This window comes from Rhipicephalus microplus, chromosome 3, assembly GCF_043290135.1.
Source record: "Rhipicephalus microplus isolate Deutch F79 chromosome 3, USDA_Rmic, whole genome shotgun sequence".
NCBI lineage: Eukaryota > Metazoa > Arthropoda > Arachnida > Ixodida > Ixodidae > Rhipicephalus > Rhipicephalus microplus.
Window position 1 is genome coordinate 208677379 of NC_134702.1, and position 19355 is coordinate 208696733.

Below are 19355 nucleotides of genomic sequence, written 5' to 3' on the forward strand. Positions count from 1 at the left end.
TACGTACCATTGCGCCCTGGTGATGAATATCAAGATTTTATTCCGTTTCGCCGCACTACTGATTTTTCAGGCTCCTTTTCACTAAAAATGAGTGCTGAGTGGGATCACCTTCCCCCCTCTATCGTCTGCATCGAGGACGCATCATCAATCAAAGCTACCCTAACCGATTACGTTTACAGCCTGTCATAGCTTCGTTTGTTTTAACATGTATTTTCATTATTATGTTTTATTTCTATGTGCAAACTTTCACATTTTCTTTGTTTTGTATAACTTACCCCCTCAGTTTATGGGCCTTGAGGGTAGAATACATGAAATGAAAAAAATAATTGATATCCAATGAAATACATACGGTCATATGGCCGTGATGGTGTAGAAGACTCCAGAGGAACTTGAGAAAAGGTAACTCTTCGTTAGGCCGACTGTATGGCTGGGTTACCAGTAAGCAATCAGTAAGTACAGCCGGGCGCACTACAAAGATTATCACGAGAGCGTCGACTGGCCAAGCGTCCCAGGGCCCTTGCGGCACATTTAGAAAAAAAATAAAATCAAAACTTTGCATTCGTTTCTCCCTGTTTGGCTAGGTGCTGCATGCTTTGACAATCACACCTCCGATGAACTCGTCACCCTTCTTCTCTATTTTACGTTTTTCAGTCATTGAGATCAAGCGTAACCTGGAAAGACCTTATCTTCCAGGATGATTACAGCGTTTGGGCAAAAGCTCTGGTAAAGCGAAAGCTCTGGGAAAGCTGATCATAGGTATTTGTGTTATTTGAATAATTTGATATGTTTCCCCAGAGATAAGCATCACTTCGTTATATTGAATTCGCCTGCCAATAATATCGTGCAAATAATTTTTGCCGAATGGTATAATTGCTGTGATGCTAGAATTGACCCCAGACTATGTATCGCAATAAAAATGTCTTGATGTATCACATTATAGGAACGCAATAAAATTGTTTTTCTAAAGGTTTATGTCCCAGTGAGAAATTTCTTGCAAGGTGAACTGGCCACAGAAAAGAACCGTATTCTTGCAGCATTTCACTAGGAGAATAGCTTGAAAGATGCACCCACCCAAAGGATGCCTAGAAGAACTGAGGAGGAAGATGCCTTAATTGTAGTTTCGTGTTAAAAGACCATTTGATGATGGCGAAGACAATGAAGAAGAACTTGGTCCTGACATAAGTCTTTCGTCTATTCGAAGAAAACTTAATACTGCCGGCTTTAAAATCCACGTGGCGTCGAGAAAGTCACTTTTCACTAGTGCACATCAAAGGAAGCGCTTGGAACTGGTGAGTCAGTAAGAACTCTGCAGCACTGAAGACTGGAAGCAGGTATTCTTTAGTGACAAATCTACGCTCTCTTTCTGTTGGAACAAGTCACTTCTTGTTCGGAGAGTCCGTGGCAGCTGGTGAGGTTCGGATTGATTGCGCATCATTTCACATGGTGACAAGGAACCACTCCCCAGAATCAGCAGCCTGTTCGGCGGCTGCACCACCCAGACTATATGGAGACTGCGGCAAAAGGTACTTCCCATAATTCTCCTGATAACCCATTTTTAAAACAAGTCTTGTCCTGAAATCCACGAAAGTTCTTTAATGTCATTCATCCAACTAATTTTCTGCCGATTTTCATACGTCCAACTGAATGGTATAGCAGAGGAGATAAAGAGGGCAAGCATATAGCTTGCCTTCTCTAACTCCTCTGCTACCATTAATCGCCATCTCTTATCTTTCTAATTTCCTGCGCGCTCGCCTTCTCAATTTTGATGAATAAATGATAATAAGGGCTGCAGCGCGAGCACGAATGTGCTAGAAGAAACAGACGAAAGTCGAGGCACGGAAGGCAAAGAGGACAACACGAGCGCTGACTACCAACTGAATTTTATTATTCGCAGCACACATGATAATATATACAACAGGCAACCTTTGAACAGCACACGTGAGCAACGTGACATATTCTGGGGAATGTTCTGATAAAAAGAAGGTACCAAATGGCTAACCCTTATTTTTGTACCTTCTTTTTATCAGAACAATCCCCAGAATATGTCACGTTGCTTATGTGTGCTGTTCAAAGGTTGCCTGTTGTATATATTATCATGTGTGCTGCGAATAATAAAATTCAGTTGGTAGTCAGCGCTCGTGTGGTCCTGTTTGCCTTCCGTGCCTCGACTTTCCTCTGTTTCTTCTAGCACATTCGTGCTCGCGCTGCAGCCCTTATCATGAATTCAAACCAACTACCCCAAATCGCCATTCTTCTTTTATGATGGATAAGCCGTTAACTCGTGTTTTTTCTAACGCACTGTACTATCTTTCTGGCTCGACAAAAAGGATCTTACGGGATTACCGTCCAGTCAGTGCTTTGCATAGAAAATTAATTTGCGTAATTTAGTGTGAATGCACTATAATAATAATAATATAGGGTTATTGAGAGTTAGGGCAGTATTTCCGCCATGCAACAATAATCTTCTTCGCGTACATTCCACGCGTTATCAACACGGTTTTGATAGTTCGTGTTCACTAGTTCACTAACGATGTGCGCTCTGTCTGTGTGACACAGCATTTTTGGCTGGAAAGTGGCCATTGCCGGGGTTCCTGAGAAACGCTGGCGCTGGCCGCTCCAATAGCACATGTGACGTTTCAACGCGTTATGAACACAGTACTGGCCGAAGCTGAGTGGCAGATTTGCCTCGTTTTCTCGAACAACGTAGTTGTGTTTTCCTATACTTTGACAAACACCTCTGGTGCCTAGAAGCTGTAGTTCAAGCAATCAAGGTTTCCGGACTCAAGCTGAAGACAAAAAAATGGCAGCATATCCACAGAATGAATGATGGAGAGTGGGGCGAAGCATCCGTCCGTCCATTCATTCTTGCTTCCGTCCACCCATGCGTGCGTCTGTGAGGCTGCCCGTGTGTCCATCCACCCGTCCGTGCGTGCGTCTGTTCATGTGTCCACACGTCCATCTGTGCGTCCGTCCCTGCGTTCGTCCATGAATCCGCTCCTGCATACGTCTATGCGTCCACCCATCCGTGCAGCCATCCATGCGTCCGTCCATGCATTTGTCTCTGGGTCCGGTCATCCGCCTATTCAACACTCCAAGTACTACCATCTCGCATCTTTTCATCATATATTCCTCATATAGAAGCACCGCCATCCAGCGGTCATTCCAAGGACTGAATGAGAGGAGGCACACGCACACTTTCTTACGGCTTGCGCATTGGGTGTACTTCCCACCTTCAACCACATCGAGTTCATTGCATATATTAGTTCACTGTATTCATGGCATTGCGGCCCAATGCTCGCTAAACCTTTCTAAAACCAAGGAGGTTACGCCCAGCGAGTATAACGTAGCAACCCTTTCTTGCCAGATAGTGCTCAATGTACATGCCAATGGCTGCTAAGGGGGAATGAAAGACAGGAGAGTTCGGCTTTTAGTTCACGCGCATGCTGCGAAGTTTTGATTGTTCAGTGTCACAAAACAAGCGCTCAAAAAAGGGCACGACACCAAACTCTCGCGACGAAGCGCCAGGGAGACGCCTCGAGGTCAACGATAAAGAGAAGAAAACAAGCATCCAAAGACTCCCTGGGCGCGCGTCTTTCTCCGCTCGGAAGCGTAGGTTTGCCGACGAACCTCCTCACATCGGCGGCCGAGCAAGCCCTCGAAAGTTCTCGATGGAAAGGGGCGTGGTGATGCCGGGTTGCGTCATCTTTCGCGGACGGCCCTCGAACCGTCACGCGCTTTCCGCAGCCTTCGCTGCGTATCGCGCCGACGAAATGATGAGAATTTTCTGGAATCTAGCGCGGAAGCTATTTAACCGAGCAGCAGAGATGGGAGAGCAGGAGAACAAGAAAGTATGCGCCGGAGTGCGTAGGGTGTTCCGCCATGTCATCGGCGAAGGTTTTTCCCTCAGTGACAAAGCAGGAGAAGGCATTTCAGGCCAGAGTGCGTAGGGTGCTCTGCCTTGTCAACGAAGCCTTTTGTCCTCAATGACAAAGGAGGAGAAAAAGAGAATTTCTACCTGAGGGCTAAAGACTCGTGCTACAGGCAGGAGTGTGTGTCTACCGCCAGTGAGCGAAGACGCGTGGCAACAGGTGCGTGTGGGAAGCTGACGTGTTACCGGCGAAGAAGTTTGGTGCTTGGAGAGCAGCCAGTTGAAGGCGCAAGGTTTCCTGGAAGCGAAACTTCGGGGCAGCAGAACGACAACAGCGCTGGACTTTGAGTGAGTGATTCTCGGAAGAGTATCATTCAGGCTTTTGTTCCAAGGACTTTGAACTGAATAAGTTTTCGAACTCTTTAGTCTTTAAGTGTCTTGGTTTTTCGATGCATGCGACTGCATTGTAGTGCGTATTGTTGTTTGTGTCTGTTGTTTCGAGTGTGGCTTATTGTACTGTGTAGTACGTTGTTTGATTAATGACATATCGTATTCATCTATTGTCGAGTGTGCATACTTTTGTATCAATTTGATCTGCCATAATTGAGAATATGATTTTGTTCTGTTTATCAACTCTTGGCTCTGACTTGTTCTTTGCGCCACAGCTGGCATCCGCTGGCGCGCCAAATAGGACCACTTCTAAATTGTCCACGCTTTCGTGGTGTGGTTCGGGGGACCGTTACTTTGGCCGTTGGAGTTAGCCCGGCGATCGCCTCGCTAATTAACGGGACCTGTGACATTCAGCAACGCACAGAAGAAATATCCCACCGGCACCGCTTTGGAGGTCAAAATGTAAGACCGCTTAGACACTACTACTACGACTACGAGGAACGAACGGGTGCTGCTTAAGAAGCTTCGGCCCTAAAAAGTGTCGGTTGGCGTAACAGAAGGACTTGTTACTGCGTCACGTCGCCAGCAATGCTGAGTTCACCTTGACAAGCCGAAAACACAAGCCTTCGCCACTTTCCCGCCGCCCATAGAAAGCCAAAGCTACGCATGATGGCGCTGCGACTCTGGACAAGCAGCACCATTTTTGGTAGAAAAGAAGAAATTGGGTATATATATCACGTGGTTTCACTTCCCGCCAATGATTTCGCTACTCGATTACCTGCTCGTGCAAAGCACGCGTGGTGCGTTTGAGCCGCCTCACAATGTACCGCCTGCAGCGCGGCTTCAAAAAGATGTCTGAGCTCGACAAGCACTTCCGAAAAGTGAATTTAAGAAAAGGAGACAAGCTCGTTGGTAATGTTTGTGATGTAAAGCAGCTGATAGAAGTAGAGGAGGCCCGAGTCACTGCGAAACGCATTTATTAGGTCGAAGGCAATACAGTGTAGGACGTAATCCTCGAGGTAAGTATCATTTGGTCAACATGCAGCCGATTTTCTGCGTTGATGTTTCCGAAAATCTTGTAATAGTTGTTTAATTTTGTATCGAACAGTAGCAGTTGTGTACTCTCAAGTGCAAACGTTTGTGGCACACTGAAAAAATGAATAAAAACTTAATTTATGCAGTCATGACAGTAAAATGTCCGAGAAGTTCTAGAGTCAAGTCGAAGTGCCCGCCTCGTTTTTTCCGGCTCTCGTGTCATGTTTGCTCCATCTTTGGTGAACGTGGCTAAGCCTGAGTGGTGCCGAATGACAGGCTGGGGGTGGTATCGGTCACGCGACGGGCAGTTAGTGCGCACGTAAATGCGCTATAAAAGCACTATGAGGAGAGTAACTAACTTTCAAGCATATTCTGTCAACTTGATTTTCGCTTTGTACGCGCTTCTGAAACATTTTAGCAGAGGTACAATTTTAGGGTTAGCTTTGAAACTTGCGCCGTCATGTAACACGCTGCTGAATATATATATAGGAAAGCTTGAGAAGGCAGTTGCAAGAGAAAACTAGTGGTAACTGGCTATCCAGCTTTTTTTCTCCTATAGTTGGCATGGTCATGCAAGGAGAAGCGGATCTTTGTATTCGAGAAGGCACATGCAGCTGCACAGCTGGCATTAAAGGACAGTTTAAGCACGCAGCCGCGGTATACATCTACATATACAATGAAAAAGTCAATTCATGCACCAGTCAGCCCTAGAGTTGGGGCAAATCGATACAGCTTTACACGTGAAAAGCGTCCATTGGTGTTGTCTGCATTGTTGTGGCAGCCCACGACACAACACTTGCGACCTTGCCGATGCTTCCGTGGCGTCGCCTCTGCAATCGCGGAAATGACTACGCACAGCTAACGTTTCTTTTTTGCACACCAAGCTGTCGGCACGGAGCTCACGTTCCCCGCACCAACGGCAGAAAGCGTTCTGCGCGTGTAACACGTGCTCCCGCTTCCTCTGCCTCGCCTATCCTCAAGTTCTCTGGAGCTTGCCGCCAGGGCAAGGCGCGACGTTGTAGTCGCTGCACAAACTTTAGCTTCGGTTCCCTATCGACAAAAAGGCCATGCGCAGGCTTCTAGGCTTGCGCACCTACTACCGATGACTTGTCAAAATCACTGAGATGCTAACGCACCCGACGAAGACCGACCTGCAATTCAAGCGGGAAACGAGGCTAGTTCAATCATTTAAAGAAATGAAACTATGCCCTAAGATGCCTCAAATACTAGCGCATTTCGACGGATACGACAATACCCAAATCCAAATCGACGCAAGCAGCGTAGGACTGAGCACCGTCATTGTGCAAATGACCCGAGGACTGAAAAGGGTTATTAGCTATGCTGGCCGGTCGCTATCTAAGGCAGAGGCTAATTATAACGCCAAAGTTTCGCCTATTGCCCCTACCTTTAAGGCAGGCCCTTCAAAGTTGTGAGCGACCGTAACGCCCTGTGTTGGCCAGCCAACTTGAGGGACACTTATGAGCACCTCGCACGCTGGAGCCTGGGACTTCAAGAATATGCCATTACCATCGTTTACAAGTCAGACAGAAAACACTGCGGCTCCAACTGCATGTTTTTTGTTTTTTGCCGATGACCTCGCCGAATGACAGTGAACCGACTCGAACTTAATTAGAAGACTCATAGAGTTCCTAGAGGGCGGTGCCACTGTTGTTCCAAATATAATCAAGCAGGCCCCTGCGTCTGTATTTCTGCAAAGCGGCTTTCTCCAAATAACTTCTCAGCGTTTCGAACCAAGCACCTCCTTGTGGGGCCTTCAGCAATGCAACCAGAAGTTCTGCAGGCCCTCCACGACGTCCCAATGGCTGACCATCTTGGTTTTCCCAGCAAGAGAGGACACAGAGAAGTACAATAGGCCATGCCTTACTACTAACATAACTTATTACGTAGAGAAATGTGGAGACTCAGCGACAGAAGACACGACTGACTAAGTTTGCTGGACTTCTGCAACCAATCAATCGAGCCACATCGGCAGCCGTTTCAGCAAATCAGTGCACGTGAACCTAGTGGGGTCTTTGCCAAGGTTGGTCTCCGGGAACGTAAAGATCGTCGTAGCTATCGACTACCTCACTCACTGCGCCGAGACAAGGGCCCTGCCCAAAGGCCGTGCCGCTGAAGTAGCGAAATCCTTCGTCGAGAACCTTGTCCGGTGTCGTGGTGCCCCTGAGTTTCTCACCCCCAGTAGAGGTACGGCCTATACTGCGGAGCTCACTCAGGTGATATTGAGATACAGGCATGAAATATTCTCCGCCGGACCATCTCCTACTACGAAAAGACCCATGGCCTCACCGAGCGTCTTAACAAGACCATCGCCGATATGTACACCAACGTCGAGCTCAAGATATGGTATGTCATCCTTTCGTATAAGTGGCCATTGCATACAACATGACCTTACAAGAAATGACGTAGATTGCGCCATACCGTTAGGTCTACGGGAGAATTCCGGCAGTGACGCTCGAAGCCACATTGCCCAATGCCAGTGACTAAGAAAACATCGACGTCATTTTCCAGCTTCAGAGCACCGAAGAACCCCGTAAACGCGATTATATACGACTAAGCTTCGAGAAAAACGAGCCCGGTGCCGGTGTTAGAGAGTGCGGACGCTTATACGTTGACATGGACTAAGCGAAAAACTTTTGCCTTGGTACTTCGAACCGTACAGGGTAGTTAGATGAGTCGGAACATTCGACTAAGTGATTGCTCTGGACGGGCACTACGAACTCTCAACGGTGGCGTGCGCAAGCTGAAGTCAATCATGACGCACGCTTCAAGCCGTTTCATGCGCGTTAACAAACCTAAAGATTGAAGTTTTTGTTGTTGTGTTTCTATTACTGAGCGTTATTGCTTGTACGTATTGTTGAGTCTTTATTATTGCTTTAATGCTTGTACATTGAATATTTTTGCTTTGTTGTACTTGCACTGTCCATTAAAGCATCGGGACAATACTCTATGCACCAATATTACGGTGCGCATCGTTTGCTGTAGTTCGAGTTTCTATATTTCTGACATATACAAGTTTGCCCAAACAAGAATTTTAATTTCAGGCGTACTGTAGATGCCTTCGTCAACGTCATGATCAAGTAAAAATAGTGTCAGTGAAGAAGGAAATCTATTAGAAAGGTGCGAAGTGCTAGGTTGCATTCAATGTGTACAAGCTGGTTAGTTAAAAAGAACATTTTGTGAATTTTCCTGCTAAGTAAAAGCATGAAAGACAGCGCAGTTGAGGAGGAGATAGTATTCCAGAATTTGTAATGGAAGTAGGCTCAAGGAAAAATTACAAAGCACTATGTTCTAGGTAGATGGCATTGTCGCCAGTATCATTGGCGGACTAGGCCATATCACATGAGATACAGTGTGGAACACTGTAGAAAAATACTTACAGGACAGACAAATACAGGACAGTTCGCAACAAAGTAGGATAAAAAAAACGTACTAGACTTGGAAGAGAAAAATACAATTAACTCATATCGACCGTTAACGATTACCTGAGTGATATAGATTTTGATGACGCAGGTAATAAAAGTATGGGTGAAAGCAAGGACAAAATAAAACGATATTTCGACGAACTGCAATATAGATATGCAATCGACAGGTATAGGCGATAATCTAATTGTTCTTATGCAGTCTATAGAAGAACCAAAATATAACTTACTTTCCAACCCTTCTTGAGCATGATCCGAAACGCTGGCTATTGGTAGCCGAGGCTCTGGAGAACGTGCGAGCCAAATATTATCGCTCAACACGCAGTGTGGAATGCACATTACATTCAAAAAGTCAGCAAGCATTGGTTGCTCTCCTCTCTACAGATGATGATACAAGCTCCAAAATCCCTCATCACAGCCATTGTCTGAGCCATTGGCTTATTTCAGCATGAAACGCTCTGTCATAGCACTGCCGCAGGAGGTCACTACTTCTCCACGCGTGCGCGCGCTCGCACTGAGAAGTAATCAATTGCAATAAATAAAGGGAGAAAGGTGTTCAAGGTCACGAGGTGCACATGGTGCATATTTTCCCCTGATCCGTTCATTACTGCTTGGCTTCCAGTGCTTTCGTCGGTACAAAAGAAGAGAGAATGCAGTTGCAGCTTGAGTCCAATCGTTGTGACCCCACTCGTATGCGACGGATTCTATAGTTTTGCGCCTACAAAATCGTAAAGCAATAAGCTATTTTAGTGAATCTATTTTGTACTACTTGAAAAATGGTTGCATGCCTCATTTAAATGGTCACCGATCATAGTCGGTGTCCTTTCAAGTTTTACGATGTGGCTTGCCGTCCAGACGGGCTTCCGCTCAAAAGCAGACTTCGCAGTGTATGAAAATAGCGCAGCTTGAACTGGAGGTACAATGGTAAACAGCTGACGGGCACCTAAGTACCTTGCTGTTGATGTGCATGTTTTCCAATTATCTGTTTGTATCCTGTATTTCTTTCATTTTCTCTCTATTTACGTTGTGTCTTTTATGGCTCTGTTCATTTCTGTTCCTTTTTATCTTCTATTTTTTCAGTTTTTATTTTTCTATCTTGTCTTTAGTATCTCTCTCTTTCTCTCTCTTCTATTTATCACTGCCTTTTTATACTTTAGTCCCACTCTCCTTTTCATTATCTTTCATTAAGGAGAGTTGATGGATATAGAAACTGCCCGGTACTTTATTAGGAAGAGCGTTGTCATTGGGAAAAAAGAACCGGAAAACTCACCAGAAAGTTTGGGTGGCAGTGTGAGCAATATAGCAACAAGGAGCGTTGGAGCGTTAAGCGAAAATTCAAAGATGCGCAGAGGATCTTCTGGACTGTCGGAACACAAAGAAATTGCACTATTTCCCGCTAAAGAGAACCATGCGTGCTTGTGAAACAACGGGCGCTATAGTGCTTACACTGGTGACAGCGTTGACGCTGGCACTTAACGCGGCGTTGCGCAGCAGAAAAAAACTGGGGACGCGCAGAGCACGCAAAGATGAACCAGTGTTTTGTACTGGAACATGGCAATCGCCGTTAATGGACAATGAGAGACAGGAGATTTTAAGTGGACACATAACCCGTAGGGCGCTTTGAGTTAACGCGCACGCTGCGAGTTTTTAATTGTTCAACAACGCACAGAGGAAGTCTCCCACGGGTCCTATCTTGGAGGTCAAAAACAAAGCCTATATATACGGGCATCGTGAGCAGTCGGTGTTTTCAATCAAGAAACTCGCTAGCACACGCAGCTGGCGTGGGCGTTTCCAGGCAAGAGAGGGGTAAGCGGACGCGCATGCGCAGTGGGGGCACAAGTGTCACAGCGAGGAATGGGCATGCCTAAAGGAGAGAGAAAGGGGAGCCAGTGTAAGCTGGCAGACGATGCCAGCGTCGGCGTTGCGTGGTGAGAGAGTGAAGGAATAAAGGAAAGGAGAGGGGATGCACGTGCGCTGTAAGGATGGTCACACCGCAGGCACACCGGATTGACCTCGACCATAACATACATCGCATGTAAAACGGCTGTGTGCGCCTACCAACAGGGCCAAAATAAAAAGGAAGGAGTGATATCGTGATACATCAAGGAGGAGCGCTTTACTGTTTGAAGCAAAGTAGGGTTAGCACTTACCCGTTTAAGTGAGGAACACAACAGGCAACTGTTGATCAATCACATACGTTATACCTCTAAAACCCCCTCGATGGTACTTTACCAAGAGAAAGCTAAAGAAAACAAGGACGGAAAACAGATGGTGAAACTAGATGCTTGCTGGTGTCGGTATTGCTTCCGGCAGCGTTGGTTACGTGACGTCAATATCATGGCATCGGAGAACTGGTGGTCGCAATTAAGCTAATGCTCATGTGGCTATCGTAAAGTGTTATCCTAACGCACATGGAAGACCTTGGGTTATATCAGGATGAGTTATTTGAATTTGTCTATTACCTCCTTGTCCGTTTGGTTATCCACCCGATGACAGTATCATGAACTAAACAGCGCGCATTCCATGCGCTCTTCCTTCTCGGTGTCGTTGAAGCCATAAAAACCATGCTATGCTAAATTAATGAAAAAATTGCCCCCACCTCCCTGAAGGGGATAGAGAGAAAATTCGAATACATTTCTGCGCCGAGAGTACACGGCCTAGTAATATTAATGGCGTAAATAAATGAAGAGACAAAGATTTCTACCAAAACTGTTTATTTACACATTCATCAGCCGTTCAACGGTTGAGAGTGAGGTGTGCGCTTGACTCCATTTATACACTTTCACGCGAGTGGTCGGGAGAGTGGAGTGCAGGGAGCAGAGAGAGCGATGGGCGTGCGGCGAAGCACTGCACCTACCCCCTCTTACACTTTCTCCACTGGTAGGAGCTCCACCATAGTGTAAGAATTCACAGGTGCTGACACTCTCCCCGCAACTCGTTGCAAAGTGCAATCCCAGCGCGCCCTGATAATGTTCAGGCCGTTATCTGTTGCCTTGCAGCTTCATCGGTGTCTTCTTAGATGGCACGACGAGCGGGGTCAACCGTCTCGGCAGCACGCCCAGCAGAAACACGCATGTTGCCGATTGTGGGTCTTGTTGTGTGGAGTGAGACCACGCTGTTTTGAAACCAAGTTGCTTTTTTTGTTCGCGTGTAAACGTTTGATGTGTAGCGCCATGCTAGATTTGGCCAGCTGGCCGCGCCGAAAAAGAAGCGAGCCACACGGCACGTGGGGCACGAGCCACGAGAACGGCTGAATTCATGGTCAGAACGGCTGAGTTCATGGCCTGGCTGCACGCTGCAGTGGTGATTCCGCCTACGCCTGCGTCCCCAATGAAAGATGTGACTTTGGCACGGGCTTTTCGCCACCGTCTCGCCTCTCTTTCTTCAACAAATGCTATTCTATCGATGAAGGTGACATCGAATTGCTGAAAGGTTTCCGCAATGAGTAGAACGTCTTTTGTACTGAACTTCCGTTTTGACTATCAGACTTGTGCGGAACGTGCACCTCTCTTCGAAGTGCTGTGAGAAAGTGGTCGTTGGCATAAATATGTGAATTCGAATAGTAACATCTAGCCATGAATCGCATTGATTTACTGTGCTGTATATGAAATACTTGTGTGGTTCAAATATTTATATAATTTGAGGAACAACTAGATTGTCCTGGTGTTCTTGATATGGAATAACTGCGCGTTGCAAAATATTATATATATCGCGTTCACATAAAACAAAGGCAACTATGGTTCAGCGATTTTCTGTGTAAATTAAAGTATCGACACGCATAAAATACGCTTCTGGTGCAGTAACTATTCCCTTTTGATAGAAGAATAATATTTATTACTGGGGATTTACGTGTCAAAACAACGATTCCATTACGAGGGACGCTGTAGTCCAGAGCTCCTGACTGATTTTGACCATCTGGGGCTGTTTAGCATGCACCTACATCTAAGCACGTTGAAGCTTCTTGCATTTTTCACCTCAAGAAATATTTTCATGAAGGAATAGCACGCTGGCTAACGTTGTTTTTCTATTTATTTTGCTCTGCCTCAAGGAATGCTGTGAACAGAAAGAAATACAAGTGCAGGCGAGGGGAAATTAGCTTTGAGAACTACCCGATCGATCCGCACTGACGACGTTCACAGCCTGCACAAGGCATTTTCGTGTTAATGAATCCTCAAACCTGGTGAAGCATTTTTTTAATCAGAAGTGACAACTTTCATTCGCGCTTTGAGAGTTAGTCACGCCACCAGGAAGGAAAGCGTTGGACAGACAGAGTAATTTCATTGCGCCAGCACCCCTTGTTGAAGATGTTCGCCGCGGCGCCATCTGTCGGCTACCGGCAGAGTGCGTCCACGAGACCGAACATTATCTGGCCTCTCGGGCACGCACAGCGTCAACACCTGATTATTCTTCCACCATGAGCTCCACGGAGCTCCCGCAATGCGAGCGCCCTCACATGCCTGAGCATGCTCCTCCTCTCCACTCACTCTCCGCTATTCCACCCGCACCGCCTGCTCCAGTTGCTAGGGGTGAGCATAAGCGCGCGTGCCCACAGCTGTTGCTATGGGAGAGGGAGCGACAGTAGAGAGATAACACCTGCTGGCGCGCGGGCACCGAGAGACGCCTGACATGCCCCGAATAAGAAATGAATTCGCATTTAAAATAAAAACGTAGTTTCTGCTTGTTGGAAACTATGCGCACTTCTCCCACAATACGTAGTGCCTCAAACTTTTTTTGCGTTTTAATAAGGCCCGAAGGACCCGGTTTTGAGACATGGTACTGAATAGGCAAACTACATTTTTTTTCATTGCTGCACAACCTACGTTCTCCGCCTATATTAAGAAAAGAAGGAAAAAAAGGAAAATAAAGCTGACTGTTTTCCTGACCTTGACAGTTTTTTACAGCGAAGGCTTTCATGAGATCACAACACGGGTTACGTGCGTGCCGTAGTTGTCCGCCGCTGCTGCCGGTGATGTCCATAAGCACTATTAAACGAAATACAAAACGCCAGTAAATAAAAAAACACCAATGACACGACGAAGTTCGAGCCCGGGTCCCCTGTGCGCGAGCCCAGTAGTTTGCCAATGAGCCACGCCGGTGCTTGGAACTCTCTTCCAAATCGACCCTACGCGGGCTGATGTCGTTAAAGGAATCGCGTTAATAGGAGTAAAGTCACAGCTTTGCCCAAAGACCAAGCAATTAACGCGATAGCAACAAATTGGAAGGTCCCGCATCGAATGGCTAGCAGATCAAAACGTACCCCACGTTTCTCACGCACAAATGACGCACGAAACGTACTCTCAGGTACAGATAAATGCGAGTAAGCGTCTCAGTTGTTACTTCGCTGTGTCTGAAAAGTGTATTCTTTTCGCAAACTTAGACTGTGTAACGATTGGAGTGACGTTTGTGCGCCCGGTAAATAAAACAAAATTGTTGCGGAAAAAGCCAAACGCCAGTCAAGAGGTATGATCCCCCTTATGACGAGAGGAGGGTGCGCGAGGAGCGTTGACCTCCTCCTCTTTGCGGAGCAAAGTGCGTGTGGGAGATGATGATGATGATGATGACAAATATTTATTATAAAAGAGAGAGGTACGGGGCCAAAGCATGACCCCGCTACATGGTCGGCGTCCTTAGTCCGGGACACCGCATGACGAGGTCCCTACTCGCACCCGTCTCATTAAAGACCGTTGAGACTCTAGTGATGAGCAGTTGAGAAGGGCAGTCTCCCATGCTTCTCGGGAAGGGGTAGCGGAAGGGGGTAGGTGGGGATTTTTCGGACATGCCCATACCATGTGGAAGATATCACACGTCTCCCCACAGTGTGGGCACCGCCCATCTGTGTTCGTATCGAAATGTTTGAGGATTGCAGGGCAGAGTAGAGTACCTGTCTGCAGGCGCCTTAGAGTTCGCTCTTACGCCTTACTCAGCCCCTTTGCAGGAGCCAGGTAAAGGCGGTGAGTGTCGCAATAATAGGTCAGAATTCCTTTGAACCGTAGCAGCGGTGTATTGGCCTCCGAGTCATAGGAGCCAAGGTGAGGAGCCCGGTGGGTAAGTGCTCGGGCGGCCGCGGAAGCGGCCTCATTACCTCGTAAGCCCTGATGGCCAGGAGCCCATACGATGCGTTTCGGGGCTGGATCAGCGAGAGCCCTTTTTAGAATTTGGCTAGCTAGGGGGGATATTTGTCCTACCAAGTAGTGAGCACATGCTTTCCGGGAGTCCATGATGATAACTTTCGAGTTGGGGTCCGCAGCAGCAAGCGCTATCGCGACTTCCTCAGCGCTCTCTGGATTTTGTGCTCGGAACGAGAGCCCATTGACATGCTTTTCCCGGTGAACTACACAGGCCGTGTAAAATCCCGTGGGCGAAGGCCCTGCTATATCTACGTAGAATACACCAGGTTGGGAGCCGTGTTGCCTCTCAAGCGTCCGAGCCCGCGCCTGTCTTCTACTGTGGGAGATGAGAGCGTCGTGACGATGTGGCTACGCTCGCTCATTGCGCCATCTTTCTGGTAACGGTGAAAACACAATAGCCCCCCCCCCCCGATATGCCCGTGAGCAGCGGTAAGTGGTAGATAGAAATAGCTTGCCATTTGAACATTGGAGGACGTGCTCATCAGCGGCTCAGTGGTTAACGCCTCGCACTCACGACTCAGAGGACCCAAGTTCGATTGAGTGAGTTAGAGGCTTTTTCAGGATTTCTTTCTTTCTTGCATTTTATATACACAGATACGTACACATATACGGTGAGTGACGATGACGCCGACGCCGGCGGCAAAATCCAACCGGGAGTGTGCATATGATTGCTATTGCAATAATAAAGCTTTATAGAACAGCAAATGAACAACTAGGTGTCAGATGATGCAAATAGGTGACCGGTAATATGGACAATCGCAGGGAACTCGGGGATAAGATGACCTCTTGTTCGATGCACCACGCGGGTTGCCAGCGGCACGCGCACATTTTCGTATTACTCCGTTGAAAAACCACCTCTCCGTGCAAAGTCAGCGCTTTAGAAGTTGTTTTTTTTGTTTTTGCTAATCGTGACTGCGACGATGGCAAGCTACAAAAGCCATGAATTCCAAGCAAACTTTTTTATCGCACTAAAATGATCTGCAATGCTTTTATGCTGCTCGGGGCTACTTTCAGCTTGTCTAGCAGACCAGTCGATACAGCAGAGAGTTTTCATTGCACGTTAGGCTATTGCAAATAAAAAAAATCGCCATTTTAAAAATCTCATAGGATGGGGATTACTGTAGGAGCGTGCTAAGAGTTCATTTCGGGATCACTTCTTCGGCCGACATCGTCGGTCAATCGGCATGAAGCGAAGTGTAGCGCTTATTGAGTTCGTTGAGATATCTTTTGTTTTAGCCTTCAGCGCGCTTTAAGATGGATTTCTTAGTCGAAGTCGGATTCGTATTTTAACGCTGATCTTGGCCAAGTTGCGTGGCTTGGCGGCTCATAAACAATATAGTCAGACATAGATGGGACCGAATAATCAAAAGCCCGCGCTAGTTTAACGCACTTCTTTTGTGTGCCAACCTGGCGCACAATTTTACCAAGATCGACGCAAATGAACTTTTCCAGCGCTTCGTGTAAACTTAGTCTTGAGTGAAGTTTTCGCCTTTTTGTCATAGATATGGGTGCAATGACAGGCGCTCATATGGTAGGCAGATTTCGCCCGTGCGTTCCCATAGTATATTTGCTAGGCCTGCCTGCGCGACAATTTAATTATCAATATAATATTCGCAGAGAATTCATACGTAAGCTTTTTATTAGAGCGGAATACAAACGTACCTGTGATAAAATGGTCTTCACACACACTGGCTTCCAACATTCGGTACCCAAAGTCTACCTGTCGCTGTGGCTCTCTTCACAGCCACGGTCCACCTCATTTTTCTTTCTTGATTCCATGGGAATCGATACGTGCGTTTGCCTTTCACGCTCGAGTTGCAGCAGCCAACGGCTGAAAACCCGACCATGGTTTATCAGGACGGAAATAAACAGGCGGCCGCGCGCATGAATCCCAATATTCCGAGGGTTGCGGCAGAATGGTTCGCCATCATCTACGCTTCTCGAACCGGAAGCTGGCAGCAGACGGTGCATCCCACAGTCCCTCGCTCTTTTACTGGACACCTATTGCACATGGAGTGTGTAGTCGAATGTTGCAACCATTTACAAAACTTTGATCTTGTTCACCTATTAACTGTGACGCATACCCCCACTGTGGGGGATTGGGGGGGGGATTACAAAAGCTCCTGGCATAATTCTTCATTGTCATGCAGCAGGTACCACGCTTCTCCGAAGAATGACGAAGATTGGCAAAATGAATGCCTGCCTATTACACAATGAATAATTGCATAGTTTGTATCCTGCAATTGTGCTTGCAGACCTACCCAAAGAGCGTAAAAAAAAAGGGTTCTTAAAGGCCACTCTTCTATAGCTTTCACTGTGACAGTGCTGCGCGTTCAGCGCAGGCATGGCATTTTTTTTTTGAAGACCCTGCCGCAGGATCCTAGTGGCTAAGGCACTCGGCTGCTGACACACAGGTCGCGTGGTCTAATCCAGGCTGCGGCAGCTGCATTTTCAATGGAGGCGAAAATGCTCCATAGGCTCGTGTGCTCAGATTTGGGTGCACGTTAAAGAACCCCAGGTGGTCGAAATTTTCGGAGCCCTCCACTACGGCGTCTCTCATAATCATTTGGTGGTTTAGGGACGTTAAAACTCACATAATAATAATAATAATAATAATAATAATAATAATAATAATAATAATAATAATAATAATAATAATAATAATAATAATAATAATAATAATAATAATAATAATAATAATAATAATAATAATAATAATAATAATAATAATAATAATAATTCAGATGGACCGTTTACGTTCTTTTGTTGCTCCGATTTTAGGTGATTTAGTTTTAGCTCAGGCAGACCGATTTATCGATCGTCTTATCGAGGGTAGAGGCATTACCAAAGTTTTCAGAATCTTCGATGACTTTACACTTTCAGTGACACTGATCTATTCATTAAAGCCTTCACAACTTTAGGCACATTTTATCTGCAATTGAAGTAACTCAGAATCTTTCGGGTGATTGATCCATAAGATTTTATATATGCTAATATTTTTCGAGGCAAACCGTGTACTCTGTCAGTGGAGCCTCGGGCGAATAAACCTCTGCTGCTCTTTAGCTCCTCACATTCTAACTCTTTAAGCGTTGTATCACGAACCTATGCTTGCTTAACGTTTCAGAAAATCCGGTCCTCATCGTGTAGCGGAGAGTTTACGCAAGCAGATCGACCGCCTGGAGGAGACAGACTTTGCGCAAGTTGTACTGGTTCCTGTAGATTAAACAATCTTGAAAAAATCGCGAACCCGACAAACGGTCCAAGAGCCACCTCGTGTGAAAGAAAAGCTAGCTGTGATACCATCCGTTCATCACGTGCCCCGTAACTTGAAGATTGGTAAGCGAGAATATGTAAATGCGAGCCTGTCTGCACTTTTAAGATGTAGGCTTTGCAAAACTACGAATACTTGCCTCCGAAAAGCCCCAACCTGTTGTGTAAACCACGAATGTAAATATGTTGAGTGCCAGGTTCGGGCAGTTTAAGACATCCCCTGGTATGTTTGCGAAAATAACGTAGGCGAAACTACGCAGTGCTTAAACGACAGGCTCAAACAGCATTGCAAAAATGTTAAGAACTGAGCAGGTCATCTGGCAATACAACACAGAGATTGCAAGTGTGCAGTGAATTTTCGCGCATGTTCTGTGATATCGAAGCGTCGAGACAAGTCGAATAAATTAAAGCTTGAGGCAAAAAAGATGACAGAGCTAATGATAATTACATTGGTGTGGCCTCCATACCTTTATCTAAGAAAAAGTTGCGCTATACGAATGCGACTGTGCAGCAGTGACACGTGGCAACGGTCCGTTCTCTCATTAGAAACAAAACCGAAACACAACAATGAAATAAGGTACAAATAAGTTCGAAGCCGGCAAGTACAAATACTAGGCAAGACTAGACATTGTTGTATACTGCCCATCATTTCCATCGCTGAACAATCGCAGCGCCAGAGTCCCCTCTAGTTATTATCAGGAAACTATGCATTCGATGGCATTGAAAGCGCCGCGCGATAGGCTGAAGAACACTGTTTTGTTTTTTTTAGAACTTCGGGCAGTTTAAGAAAACACTGAGGAGAAATCGAATAAGGCAGTGATCTTAGCATAGGAGAAAAAAAATATCTGCTTCTGAACAATAAATTAAAAAAAATCGAGTATTTGAGGAATGTTTCTGCTACACGAGAATAATCATCTACTTTGAGCACTTTTCCTCGCGCTATCCCCACGGTTTCAGTAGTTCGTGGTCGCGAGCGGTGCATGCATTATCAGTGTGACATGGCATTTCCGACAGGGAAGTGACCAGGGCTGGATTTTTAAGACTCGTTCTTCCTCTCTCCCTTTAGCCCCGGCTTCGAGAATTTTCGTTTTTTCTGCGCCTTGACGTGCAGGTTCGCACCGCGCAGCGGTTCTCTGACATTCTGGCACTTATTGTGACTCTGAATAATCATACTCACGCTGTGGAGCACATATCAAAATCAGTCGATGCGACACGACGAATCGC